General features: G+C 32.5%; 1 pseudogene; it reads left to right on the top strand.

Annotated features, from left to right (window-relative positions):
- The first annotated feature begins 5,329 nt into the window (after window positions 1-5,329).
- On the top strand, window positions 5,330-5,849 carry LOC143386298 (succinate dehydrogenase [ubiquinone] cytochrome b small subunit, mitochondrial pseudogene; annotated as a pseudogene).
- The last annotated feature ends 9,510 nt before the right edge of the window (window positions 5,850-15,359 follow it).

Genomic DNA, 15,359 nt, shown 5'->3' with positions numbered 1-15,359 from the left:
CCAGAGCCTGGAGACTGAGGTTGTGGCTCAATGGTAGAGTGCTCACATATCCCATGTGAGGTGCTGGGTTTGATCTTCAGCATCATATATGAAAAAATAAAAAATAAAGGTATTGTGTCAACCTACAAATATTATGTGTGTGTATATATACATGTGTATATATACACACAATACCTTTTTTTATGATATATATATATATATATATATATATATATATATATATATATATATACACATACATATGCATAGATAGATAGATAGATAGATAGAGAGATAGAGAGATAGATAGATATGCAGTTTTTTAAAAAGTCAGGGCATGGGAGAAAATTTTCACAAACCATGTATTTGGTGAAGATTATATCCAGAATATAAAAAGAAATCTCAAAACTAATAAAATAAATCTTACACACATTCTCAAAATGGACAACGGGCTGGAGCTGTGGCTCAGTGGTTGAGTGCTTGCCTAGCATTTAATGAAAAGAAAGTCCACCCCCTTGTCACTTAGCCACTTGATATAAGCAGGATAGAACTTCTGTTGACAAAATCAAGCTCTGATCAAGTTTGTTTATCTTTGGCATGAAATATGCTATTATTTAACACTGAACATACTATTTTCTCCTTTAAAATTATGAAAAAATTTATTTTTTTAAGTGAATGAGTTCAAAGATTTTTAAATTTAATTTATGATCAGTTTCAAATATAAACAATGTATTTAGCTTTGCTAAAGGAGATGGTTATTCATTGATTTTTATTTCTGTAAACCCACCAACCAATATTTAAGGTATTTAATAGTGTATTACTATATCTCTGTGTAGAAAGGAACATTTTACTATCTCTGGAGGCAGAATTGTAATTTAAAAACTAATTCTTGATCTCAATAAGTTATCTCACCTTTCTGACCCTTGGCTTTCATATTTATAATTTGGATATAATTAAAACAACCCAGCAATATTGTTTAGGAGGCAAATACATGCCCACAGATATAAAAAGCATCTGTTACTACTCCAGATACATATGAGGTGACTTCTTTATTAAAATGTATGTATTCGTGTTTGTGATATAATTTACAAAGTACCTTCACACATAAAATTTTCATGCCATTCCTAAGAGAGATGGGCAGCCATACATCCAAAAGGATTTAACAAAGAATCAAATTTCTTACTATTGATCCAGTGCCTCAAAAAAGATAAGACTTTTGAGAGGACTTTGTGCCAACCTAAGCTTTGTAAGGGTTTAATCACCTTTGGCCTTACATTCCTAAATTATCCTACCATAAAACAGAACTGACAGGTCTTACCTCAGATAGAGGTGTTTTACTTTTAAGAGAGGTGAGTAGTTAAGTGATAAGAAAAATATAGAAGTAATCTTTATGAGCTTTATAATCACTGCCCTAAAATATAATTGGTAAATATAATCACAGTATAAGTGGGGCAAGACTTAAGTGAAACAGTGACATTAAGCTTATTTAAGTTACTATGAATTGTGTAGTATTGTTGATTAAATACTGATAATTACTAGTGTAATCAGAATTTATACATATTTCCTTTTGCTTTTAAGCAAATCTCTTAACATTGTAATATTTTTAAATTTTGTGTTTAATACTAATTCATTAAGAATCATTGGAATAAGTTATATTTTAATACACAAAATATAAAGCATACAGAAATGTATTAAAAAGATCATGGTATATGTAACAGTAAGATTTAGATTTATCTAGATGACTTGGATTTGTCAAGGTTTTTAATGTATAGGAACACTTTGACAATGTAGTGTGAATTGATTAAAATTTCTCTAAAACCCATAACGCTAGACAAGATAAATTATACGTAATCAGATGTTAGACATTTTTACTTTTTGCTTTTAAATCTCTATGTAAGACAGATTTTAATTATTTTTATATTGACTATTAAGGAATTATGGCATTTGGATAAGATTTAATCCCTAACTCAATGAAAATTGAATAAAGGCAATAAATTGAGAAATATGTATCAATACATAGGTGCCATAACATATAAGAGCAGGTACAGTTTGGATCTCTTGTCTAGAACTGCTCTCCAGGTTACCCTGCACTCCTTCTGCCACATACAGTGAAACTGTTTTGATGTGGAGACTATAAACTTAGGGTGATAAGGCCCATAAATGTAGTAGATGTTTTAGGATACAAAGCTGTCTTTTAAAAATGGATCAAAAATTAAGAGTCTATTATATAAACGAGTTCTGCTCTTCAAGAAATATTGACAAGAGTCTGATAAGTTGAAATGAAGAAGAACAAATAACAATGTAAAATCTCACAAAAATGTAAAGTCCCTGGTAAAGGTACATGTACAGAACAATACAAAAGCCCCTGATATTATAATGTAAGTGAACAAATCACTTATACATCTGGCATAACATTCTTTAAAGCATGAAACATGGTATAAACCAAATAGTGTTTTATATGCAAATGAAATTAATTTTTATCAGTTTAAAATATAAGCAAAATATCTTTGCTTATTTTTATTTTATATTTGTAGTACTGGGAATATAACCCAGGTCCTCATGACACCCCAAGCCCTTAGATTATTATAAGTGCAATGGTAACCATTGTAATATGCAAACTGGCAAAAAGAAATAAAACATGCCACTGCCAAAAAAAGAATCATTGAAACACAAAGGAAGACCATCAGAAAGGAAAAGATGAACAAAAATCTTATAAGATAAAAAAAAAATCAGTAATTTATTGAAATGAAAATGGGTTGCATGCACCAGGAAAAATACTTAGGCTGAATGGATAAAAAATAAGATACAATGATATGTTGCCTATTAGCAACTAATATTCCATCTAAAGTAAAAATGAAAATAAAATTTTAATTAGATAAGTGGTGCTATGTGACCTAAAAGTATAAATTATTAAATTATATATAAAAGTAAACAACAAGACAACAATGTATTAATTGTATATTTTTTGTATTGAAGTATCTTTTTATGTAATTTTACAAATTTCACTGGTTACTTAGAAATGAAAGTCTGGAAAATACTGAAGTAATTTATTCCAATAGTGTCTTTCTTTGTTATCTTTTTCAGATTCGATGATTTATTCTTCCCTTAAATTTTCATATCCCATGAAAAAAGAAATGTATAGAATATCTTATGATTTATAAAGCTTACAGGGACCTAGTGGATGTATCAGTTAAGAGCTATGCTATAGTAAGAAAAACTCAACAATTTTCTGTGGCTTCAAATAGCCAATTAAAAAAAAAGCAAAACTGAGATTTTTGTCATTTCACAATTGAAAAACACTGAACTGTGGATTTGGGATATTGCTGATTTTAAGTTGACCTGATAAGTGGGTTTTAATATTTTCTTGAGTTTAATATAAATCCCCTCTCCCCTTCACCCTTTTTGTCTTGAAATAGGTGGTTTCTGTCATATGGTTTGATACAGTTTCACAGTCTATTTTAGGTTTGTCAACAGCCCATGTTTCAGTGTCCAGCAGAACAAACTGTACTATTTATGTTAGAAATGTGACTGAGTGCTGGCTCAAAACATTTCTCTAATTTCAGAGATCTGGTAGGAAAACTTCATTATCTTTGCCTTCTTTATCTAACATTCACGTGGGGCTTATCCTAAGCTTAGGTTTATTTTATTTTTCCTCACTTCTGGTGGGGACTGTGGATGGGTGAAGGTTTCCTGTTTTGAGAAAATCTTACATAATACAATGTAAAATTCAAAGAAATTATGGTTTCTTTCCAATAAGAACAACTATGCATTTGATCAAGTTTTATAGCAATAATACTAACACTTTGGAATAAAAAAAAACTAGAAAAAATTAAAAAAAATTAAAGTTGCAATATTTGGAGGTAGATATATGTGATAACATACCTTGCATAGATGTGACATGAAAAGTATGTCCTTTTTTCAGCCTTTAGAACAATGAGAAATAAATGCCTACTGTTTATAAATTACAAAGTAAATAAAAGTATTCCTATTGAATACTTTAATGATACTTCTAATAAATTATATACTACAAAATACATAACTATGAAGTCTCTGGATAATAACTGTAAATGACAAGAGTACATAATTTGTCCTTTCAAATCCTTTGCATGTTAAAAACCCCATTAGCATTTAGCACAGTTGTGAGACTACTTGGAATAGGGAAAAAGAATTTTGTGAATAATTGATATTTATATAAGTAGACAGGAGTTATAGAAATATACAGATTTCTTAGAAGTTATTACTCTTTGTTTAACATTTTAATAGAACTCCATCAATTTATGTAAGTATGACTTTGGCATGAGTCTAGTAGGAATTAAGCTATATGACTAAATTTATTATACTTAATGCCTTAAGTGAAATCCTGAATTTTTGCTGGAGTCTTACCATTATATTGGCATTTATATTGCAGAAATTAAATAAAATAACCATGTCTAAAAAAATATCATTAGGAAAAATATTTTAGAGAAAAATATACACTGGCTAATTTTCATTTAGAATTTTCTTTCTGTTCGTGGATATGATTTTTTTACAATTATTCATTTATATATTATTATTTTAATAGTACATATTTATGAGGTGTGGTGTAATTATTTAACACATGTATACAAGGTACAATGATCAAATTAGGATAGTTAGCATTTCCAACTGTTTAAAAATTTAAATAATATTTTATTAACACAAAATAATTATATATATTGATGGGATATTTATATTTAACAATAACCTAATAAATATATTATGAATAACTAGAAGAGAAAACTTGAAAGTTTTAAACATAAAACAATGATATGAAAATGGGACACATTAAATATCCTGTTTTTATCAGTACATATCTTATATACATGTATCAAAAGTATTATACTATATCCCATAAATATTAGGTATGTTTTATTGACTAGAAATATTCACCTGAAAGATTGTTGCTTTACTGTTGCGATATTACTAGATGCCCTGTTTTATATATTTTATGCGTATGAATACCTAGCTCTACTTCATATTTTCAAGGAATTTCCAAGTTATCTCATTTGCCAGCATATATTGTAACAATAGAGCTTCTGAAAGAGAGAAATTTTCTCTTTGTAGAACAATGCAAAAAAATAAGCATATGTGGTTAACAGAATTATTACTACTAACTGTGATAGGTTTTCTGGGGAAAATTCTTATGGGATAGCTATTCTAGGAAAATAGATACAACAAATATTGCAAATCCAGTTTTTTTATTCCAAAGTTATCCAGGATTTGATTGCAGATTTAATTGCACAAGGTAGCAACATATTTGGTTATATGAAGCCTTCTCCTGTGGGGTTTAGAGATCTTCAGATTGCTTGCTTTAGGGGAAAATTAAGATTAAATGGGTCATAACTGCTTTCAGGTTGATGAAGGACCTGGAGCCCTCAAAAACAGGATAGCAATTCTCTTAAGACTGAGTGTCCTCTGCAGTATCCAAGGAGGCTGAACTCTGTTACTTTGGATACCACTGGTCAGAAATGCTCATGTCTCAGTATTTCTCTAGAATTGACTTGCCCCAGGGTGCTGTGGAATGCAGCACCTTCACTGGTCACCAAGCCCCATTTTGGTTTCAAGGCTCCATTGAACTAGTGAGAGGGTTATCAGTGTTTTGCTCCTGGGGATGCTCTGGCTGCATGTTTGAATCTTTGCTTTGCAGTGGACCATTCATCCTTGGTTGTAGCCCTCACTGTTCATAGTCATTGGAGCCTTGGATAAGTTGTTACTATGTTCATGGGGATGCATTGCAGAAAGCCATCCAAGCAGTCATTTTGCAACTGTCAGCTTTAACCTTTGTTGGGCTTTGTATTTTCAACTATCATGTGGACATTGGCAAAGCTGTTGCTATGCTGTGGAAGCTCTGACATTTTTAATACCTTAAAACCTATCCTACGCCTCTTTGCCTCCACTGTCATGCCATTCAGCTCAAATAAGGAAGAATTAAGAGATCAGTCCATTTGTGGACAAACTTTATCCCAACCACATGGTTATTTTAGAAATGATTGTTGAGAGAAATTCAAGAGGAAATGTATTCAAGTAATCATAAGACTGAGTTTTATATTATGATGAGATAATGGGGTTGTCTCCCAATTCACAAGGCTCACAGTATTACTAAACTTTAGATATGCGCATTTGCCTTTTGATTTATCAATATTTTAAAAATAATTTAGCTTTGTTATTCTCAATTCATGATCATACTTCTGCATTTGACTTGGGAATAATAGACAAAGGGAAAAATTTCATTCACGAGTAAAGACCCCAGAAAATAGACACTGTTTAATTAAACACTAGGAACTTTCCTCTGTTCCATTGATACCAGCTAGTGATTGTCACCTATCCCCTGGAAAACTTTAAAATGAGGAGATGCTGAAATATCAGTGTACAGATTTCTCAATCCTAGGAAGGAAATCTTGTAGAACTTCTAAAAGAGAATTTCCAGTTAGGGAAGAGTTCTCCATTGTCTGTGTATCAGAGTATTACAGATTCCAACAAACTTTATCCACAACTGTGCTTTACTTGTCCTGAAATAATCTTTCCACGGATATAAAATTATAAATAATAAATATTTTTTCCACTGTGGAAATTGATAATGACCACATGTATTCTATGAAAAGAAAAATTACAAAAAAAGTTCAAGAGAATATATTATGCTATTTAAAAGAAAGAATAAATGAGAAAAATATATGACATTATATTTGAAGACTAATAGAAGCTTATATTTGTATATCTCCACCTATGTTGGGTTGCTAATAAAATTCCCCAATAATATCCTCAAGTTTTCTTCTTTTAATAACATCTTACCTGCACTGTGAATATCACTGATCTGTGGCTAAAAGGATGGCTCAAAATTAACTGATTAGGCAATGGTGAAAGTATGTTTCAAAATCAACACAGGTCTGCCAGAAATCCTAAAGAAGAAAAGAAATAGAAAGAGATATGTGAAAGGGAGAGAGAGGAAATATAGAAAAAAAAGAAGAAAGGGAAAAGAAAAAAATGCACAAAATTAAAGATGGAAAATAATAAAGATGTCTTCTCATTTCCATATCTTATTCTTGGGGATACAAAATTATTTCTGTGTAGTAGAAAGAATTATTAGAAGGTGAAAAGTGTGGAAAGAAAAGAGAATGCCAAGTGATGAAAGAATGAAAGGTGGAAAGAGAAATGAGTTTGTAACAATTTCAGTAGGACCAAGACTAAAAATAACAAAGCTGTAATAACAATATCATAGCAAACAAGCTTACTGAGATTTTATCATATTCATACACTAGGATAACAGCTTTACTTGCATTAACTTCTTTAATCATGATAATTTCGTGACATAAACATCACTTTATCTATTTTGTAGATAAGTTAAATTTACAAAGGCCAATTTACAGGATCACACAACTGATAAATGGAAAGGTCAAGATTTAAAACTAGAGATCCACCCACACTGGCCTCTGCAGGGCCCAGGCCCATAGCACACCAGGTCAACCCTTTTCCCCGTGGGGCAGTCTATGCCAGAGCCTAGCCTTTGGCACAGGACAGCCCTTTCTACCAGTTGACTACTGCAGGAGGTCAAGCCCAGTGTCCCTGATCCACCCACTCCAATTTATGGAGATCCCAGACCCAGGATGCTGTAGCATCCATTGAGGAACACCAGAAGAATCTGGAAGCCCAATATCAAGGTAAGGGTAAGACAATTTGACAGGTACTGCAAGAATATAGGGAAGAAAGTGTAATATCTCAGATCCACACTGGAAGAAAGGAAGACACTTAAACAACATGAAAAAACAAGGGAGGAAAGTGCCCCAAACAAACCAGGACACTATAATAACAGAACCTATGGACAGCAAAGTTGAGGAAATGTCAGAGAGGGAGTTCAGAAGGAACATAGTTAAGATGATCTGTGAATTAAAGAATGACCTAAATTAGCAAATACAAGCAAAAATTGATTACTCCAACAAGGAGATAAGAGAGCAAATGCAGGTAGCAAGAGATTACTTCAAAATAGAGATAGAGACTCTCCAATAAAAACTAGTCAGAAATCCTTGAAATGAAGAATACAATAAATCAAAACCTCAATACAAATCATAACCAACAGACTAGATCACTTGAAAGAAATGACATCAGATAATGAAAACAAAGTATACAATCTGAAAAATAAAGTTGATCACACAGTAAAGGAAGGTAGAAACCACAAACAGAACATCCAAGAATTATAGGAAAGCATCAAAAGAGCAAATCTAAGAGTTATTGGGATAGAGGAAGGCACAGAGTTCCAAACCAAAGGAATGTGCAATTTCTTCAATGAGATAATATCAGAAAATTTCCCAAGCTTGAAAAGCAAATTGGAAAACCAAATACAAGAGGCTTACAGGACACCAAATGTACAAAATTACCAAGGCACATTATAATGAAAATACCTAGCATACAGAATCAGGATAAAATCTTAAAAGCCGCAAGAGAGAGGAATCAGATCACATATAGGGGGAAACCAATTCGTATCTCAACAGAGTTTTCAACCCACATCTCAAAGCCAGGAGATTGTGGAACAACACGTACCAAGCTCTGAAAGAAAATAAATGTCAACCAAGAATCTTATATTGAGCAAAACTAAGCTTTAGACTTGATGATGAAATAAAAACCTTCCATGATAAACAAAAATTAAAAGAATTTTCAACTAGAAAGCCTGCACTACAGAACATCCTCAGCAAAATATTCCAAACATGAGGAAATGAAAAACAAAAATGAAAATCAGCAGAGGGAGGGATTACACTAGAAGAAAATCTAATCCGAGGAGAAACCAAGTCATGTTAAATACCCAAACAAAAATGGCTGTGAATACAAATCATGTCTCAATAAAAACCCCGAATGTTAATGGCCTAAACTCAGAATCAGAAGATATACACTAGCAGATTGAATTAAAAACAAACAATCAAACAAAAAATGACCCAACAATATGCTGCCTCCAAGAGACACATCTCATAGAAAAAGGCATTCCCAGATGGAAGGTAAAGGGCTTGGAAAAATCATACCACTCACACGGAATGCTGAAGCAAGCAAGGATTTCCATCTTCATATCAAATGAAGTAGACTTCAAATTAAAGTCAATCAAAAAGGATAAAGAAGGACACTACATACTGCTCAAGGTAATCATACACTAATAAGACTTAACAATTAGAAATATTTATGCCCCAAACAACAGAGCAGCTATGTTCATCAAACAAATTCTTCTCAAGTTCAAGAGTCAAATAAACCACAACACAATAATTTTGTTTGAAATTAACACACCTCTTTCATCACTAGATAGATCCTTCAAACAAAAGCTGAACAAAGAAACTATAGAACTCAGGAATATAATCAATAACTTAGACTTAACTGATATATATAGAATATTCCAACCTTCAATGAAAGAATATTCTTTCTTCTCAGCAACACGTGGATCGTACTAAGATGATCATATGCTATGCTACAAAGCAATTCTTAGCAAATATAATAAAGTAGAGATACTACTCTGCATTCTATCAGATCATAATGGGATGAAATTAGAAATCAATGATAAAATAAGGAATAAAATCTACTCCAACACCTGGAGACTAAATAATATGCTATTGAATGAACAATGGATTACAAAAGACATAAAGGAGGAGATTAAAAAGTTTTTAGAGTTGAATGAGAACACAGATACAGCATATCAAAATCTCTGGGACACTGTGAAAGCACTTCTAAGAGGGAAGTTCTTTGCATGTAGTTCATTCCTCAAAAAAAGAAAAAGTCAACAAATAAAATGACTTACTACTACATCTCAAGCCCTAGGAAAAGAAGAAAAAAATCAACACCAAAAGCAGCAGAAGAGAGGAAATAATTAAACTCTTAGCTGAAATCAATGAAATTGAAACAATTGAAAAAAGTAACAGAACAAAAAAATTGGTTCTCTTGACAGACTTTAGCCATGCTAATGAAGAGAAGGACAGAGAAAACTCAAATCACTAACAAATGTGATGAAAAAGGAAATACCACAACAGACACTACAGAAATACAGAAGATAATTAGAAATTATTTCAAAAACCTGCACTCCAATAAAATAGAAATTATCAAAGGCATTGACAAATTTTTAAAGTCATATAATTTGCCCAAATTGAATCAGGATGATATACACAATTTAAACAGATCAGTTTCAAGTGATGAAATAGCAGACACCATCAAAAGTCTACCAACCAAGAAAAGCCCAGGACCAAACATATACATAGCCGAGCTTTATGAGACCTTCAAAGAAAGAACTAATATCAATACTCTCCAATTAATTTCAGGAAATAGAAAAAGAGGCAGCACTTCCAAACTCATTCTATGAGGCCAATATCACTCTGATTCCAAACCCAGCAAAGACACATCAAAAAAAAAAAAAGATAACTTCAGACCAATATCTCTAATGAACATAATGCAAAAATTCTCAATAAAATTCTGGTGAATCAAATACAAAAAGATCATGCACCATGATCAAGTGGGATTCATCCCAGGGATGCAAGGTTGGTTCAACATAACATACAAAAATCAATAATGTAATTCATCACATCAATAGACTTAAATGTAACAATCATATGATCATCACAATACACACAGAAAAAGCATTTGACAAAATATAGCACCCCTTTATGTTCAAAACACTAGAAAAACTAGGGATAACAGGAACATATCTCAACATCATAAAGCCTATATATGCTAACCCCAGGCCAACATCATTCTAAATGGAGAAAAATTGAAGGCCTTCGCTCTATAAACTGGAACAAGACAGGGGTCCCCTCTTTCACCACTTCTATTTAACATAGTTCTTGAAACACTGGCCAGAGCAATTAGACAGAAAAAAGAAATTAAAGGAATACACACAGGAAAAGAAGAACTCAAATTCACACTATTTTCTGATGATATGATTCTATACCTGGAAGACCCTAAAAGTTCCTCCAAAAAACCTTCTAGAGTTAGTAAATGAATTCAGCAAAGTAGCAGGATATGAAATCAACACCCATAAATCAAAGGCATTTCTGTATATCAGTGACAAATCCTCAGAAATTGAAATGAGGAAAGTTACCCCATACTCAATAGCCTAAAAAACAATTCTTGGGAATCAATTTAATGAAAGAGATGAAAGATCTATATTACAAAAATTATAGAACCCTAAAGAAAGAAGTCAAAAAAGTCCTTAGAAGATGGAAATATCTACCTTGATCTTGGATAGGGGAATTAATATTATCCAAATGACCATACTTCCAAAAGCACTATAGATTCAATGCAATTCTGATAAAAATTCCAATGACATTCCACATAGAAATAGAAAAAGCAATCATGAAATTCATCTGGAAAAATAATTCATATGTAATAAAATGAAATTAAACTCCTATCTTTCACCATACACAAAACTCAACTCAAAATGGATCAAGGACTTAAGAATACAACCAGAGACCCTTCGTTGAATAGAAGAAAAAGTAGGCTCTAATCTCCATCATTTGGGATTAGGCCCCAACTTCCTTAATAAGACTCCTGTGGGCAAGAATTAAAATAAAGAATCAATAAATGGGATGGACTCAAACTAAAAACCATCTTCTCAGCAAAAGACACAATCTTTTAGGTGAATAGAGAGCCTATATCTTGGGAGCAAATCTTTACCACTCACACATCGGATAGAGTACTGATCATTAGGATATATAAAGAATTCATAAAGCTAAACACCAAAAAAAATGAATAAACCAATAAATAAATGGACCAAGGACCTGAAGAGACACTTCTCAGAGGTCTCATATACCAACAAATACATTAAAAAAAATGTTCATCACCACTAGCAATTAGAGAAATCCAAATCAAAACCACTGTAAGATTTAATCTTACTCCAGTCAGAGTGGTAGCTATTATGCATACAAATAACAATATGTGTTGGGGAGGATGTGGGGAAAAGGGTACACTCATACGATGCTGGTGAGCCTGAAAATTAGTGCAGCCAATATGGAAAGCAGTATGGAGATTTCTTTCAAATTGGGAATGGAACCACCATCTGACCCAGCTAACTCTCTCCTTGGTCTATACCCAAAGGACTTAAAAACAGCATCCTACAGGGACACAGCTACATCAATGCCTATAGCAGCACAATTCAGAATAGCTAAACCATAGAACCAACTATATGCACTTCAATAGATGAATGGATAAAAAATGTGACATACATACACTATGGAATATTACTCAGCAATAAAAGAGAATAAAATCATGGCATTTGCAGGTAAATGAATAGAGTTAGAGAAGATAATGCTAAATCAAGTTAGCCAATCCTCAAAACCAAATGCCAATTTTTTTTGATATAAGGAAGTTGATTCATAGTGGGGTAGGAAGGGGGAGCATAGGAGAAATAGACCAACTCTAGATAGGGCAGAGGGGATGGAGGGAAAGAGAGAGGGAATGGGGTAATTAATTATGGTAAAATGTGATGATCATTGCTATCCAAAGTACCTGTATGAAGACACAAATTGGTGGGAATATACTATGTATACAGCCATAGATATGAAAAAATATGCTCTATGTATGTAATAAGAATTGTATTGTGTTCTGCTGTCATATATGCATTAAAAATTTACATTAAAGAAAGATTTAAAACTAGCTCATCTTAATCTTTAGGTCATGTTCTAAACCATCACATTTTCAAATTTGAAACCTTGAATCAAGTATGACATTCAAATGAATACTCTCTTCTCTCTCAACTCTTTAGAGCATCAGCCCCATCTTACCACCAACTGTGTAATCCGTCTTCTCTTCTAATCTGATTCTAATACTCAACTGCATCCAGTTAGTGTCTTATAAACCTTGTAAATTTTCCTTTTTAGGTGAAAATAATACTCTGGTAATGAAAGAGCTCTTTATTCTCTCCTTCCTATACCCTCTACCCCATCTTTTATATCAATTGATGGTATCCTTATTTTCAATATCTCAGTACCTTGTCAGCTATCAAGGATCCAGTTCTCCAGAACAGATAATTCAGACAGTTTTTGGGGATGACATCTGTTCTGCTCAGTATCTCTGATAAATCAATAAATATTTTGTGTGCCATTCCTCAAAATATCATAGCTTTATTGAAAATTCCCAAATTTCTTTGCTTTTTTGCTTCTCACACTATATTTTAAGTTGTTTTTTTTATTCCCATGTAGGTTTAAAAGTGGGAGCTCAAACTCAGGATTTAGTGTTCCTGTAACCAATTTACCTTTAAATTGTACTGTAAGTGATAAGGACATCGCCATTTTTCACTTACCCAACCTTTAAATAACAGAGTTCTCTTTAACTCCATTTTTTTTCTTTTCTGATGTCTATTTAGCTACTATTTCCTGAGGTCAATCTTTACCAGATTTATTGCATCACTCCTCTCTGTATAGTTAATTATTACTTAATAACAATATCTCATGTCTTATAATTGTATGGGTGGAACAGATGGCCCTTCTGCTGGTTCAGCCCTGGAGCATTGTTCACCTACTGTTAGCTAGAGGGTCAAAAACTCAGATGACTGGAATGGCTAGGGACAACCCGACCTCTTTACCTATCCGTTCATTCCAACTCTGCACACAGCACAATAGACTCTGATTTTCATAAGATTAAGCCCCATGAAAGTTCTAATAAATTTTTTACTTGTTTCTTGTTGACTGACATTTCACTCTGTAAGGCAAATCACACATTGTGTAAAACAATCCCACAGATGATGTAGGAAGAGACTCCACATAGGTATGGCCACTGGAAAATGTTATTCATCAGGTAGCCCTTATTGCAACGATCTGCAATACTCTCCTAATTTTCATTCTTATTGCTATAATCTTAGTTCAGATTTTCATGACTGCCTGTTTAATAATCTTCAGAATTTCTAGTCTTTCTGTCCCTGCTACCTGTGCCTTCTAATCCATCTGTTATACTTAAAAAGTTCTAATCAAGTTCCTTTCCTGTCTAAAGCAAACAATCAGTACCTTGGTATAGGCTTCCAAGAAAAATGTTTTCTTCTTCCTGACTTTGAGCATTCTCAATACATCTTTACCACCTGATGCCCATGGTTCTCCCACACTTCAACTTACGGTTTTAAAGCATTACTTTCCTCCTTGTCCTTACTCACATTTGATAATTTTATTTTTCTTACTAAAATGGAATTTTACCTGATCTTTTTTCATTAAAGTCAAACCTATTCTTTGAATCAATTTCATCTTCTCCTATTCATGTCAGAAATTAATTTTTTTGTCAATAAAATCTTAACACACTTTACTCATGACTCTCTTACCACAATGATCTCACCCTTCACTTTACTATGGTTGGCTTTTGTGTGTGGCTGTATCCCTTCTCATACTTAACCTCTAGAATAACTCTACTAGGATCTGACATATCACATATATAATTTAACATTTTTAATGACCATTTGTAAAGAAGCAAAAAATGAACTGAGTTTATTCATGTTAATATTAGATTTTATTTATCTTAATTTCTCTCAGAATATTAACTCATCAAGTAAAAATAATTATTAATTTTCATGTTCTGGTTTTATATTAACTCTGAAATATAAAGTATATTTTATACTTAGCGCATATCTCTATTCAAATTAGCAGCATTTCAACTGCTCCATAGATAATTCTTGCTGGTGGCTTCTATAGTGAACATCTCAACTTCAGAAATATGAAAGAAATATTGATATAACACAGAAAATGTCACTTCTTTGTCAGACACATTATCATATTTTGCCCTTGCCACTTGCTACAGAAGTTTGGACAATTTGCTCAGTCTCTCTGGGCCTTAGTTTCTTCATGTATATGAAACTTTTGGAAATACAAGGGTTGAAGTATTACATAATTTCTGACATTATGTTCATTTATTGTAAGATGAAGACATAACCCATAGTAACCTCAATGTCTTGCACAATACTTGTAACTTATGAGTATATGTTAGATAGCCATTTATTGAGCACAATAGACATACTAATCATTTGCTAGGTTCTAGGAACATTACATATGATGTCTGCCTTTTAAAAGCTTGGTCCAGAATGGTGAACATGTAAATATTTAACTATTTATAACAAATTTACTATATAAATGATATATATTTAAGAAGTTGAAAATCTATAACAAAGGAGTTATAAACTATGCCTAGGAATATAAGTGTAGACTTTATAAAAAATGTTGCTTCAACTCAGTATATGCCAGGTACACAACAATGGTAGAAGAAGATCATAGGAAGAATACCAGGAGGTATGAACTTACATGTAAAACACATGGAACTTTGATTGTCCACATAGTTGGTCCCAGGAAAGACCAAAAGGAGAGTGTTGTGACTACTAGAGAAATAATTAGGGAATAATTGTAATAACAACTCTTCCCCAGAGATAGTACTTC

Source organism: Callospermophilus lateralis, unplaced genomic scaffold, assembly GCF_048772815.1.
Source record: "Callospermophilus lateralis isolate mCalLat2 unplaced genomic scaffold, mCalLat2.hap1 Scaffold_138, whole genome shotgun sequence".
In the NCBI taxonomy this organism is placed as follows: domain Eukaryota; kingdom Metazoa; phylum Chordata; class Mammalia; order Rodentia; family Sciuridae; genus Callospermophilus; species Callospermophilus lateralis.
The sequence above is the reverse complement of the archived record's forward strand: the minus strand, read 5'-3'. Positions and strand labels throughout refer to the sequence as shown.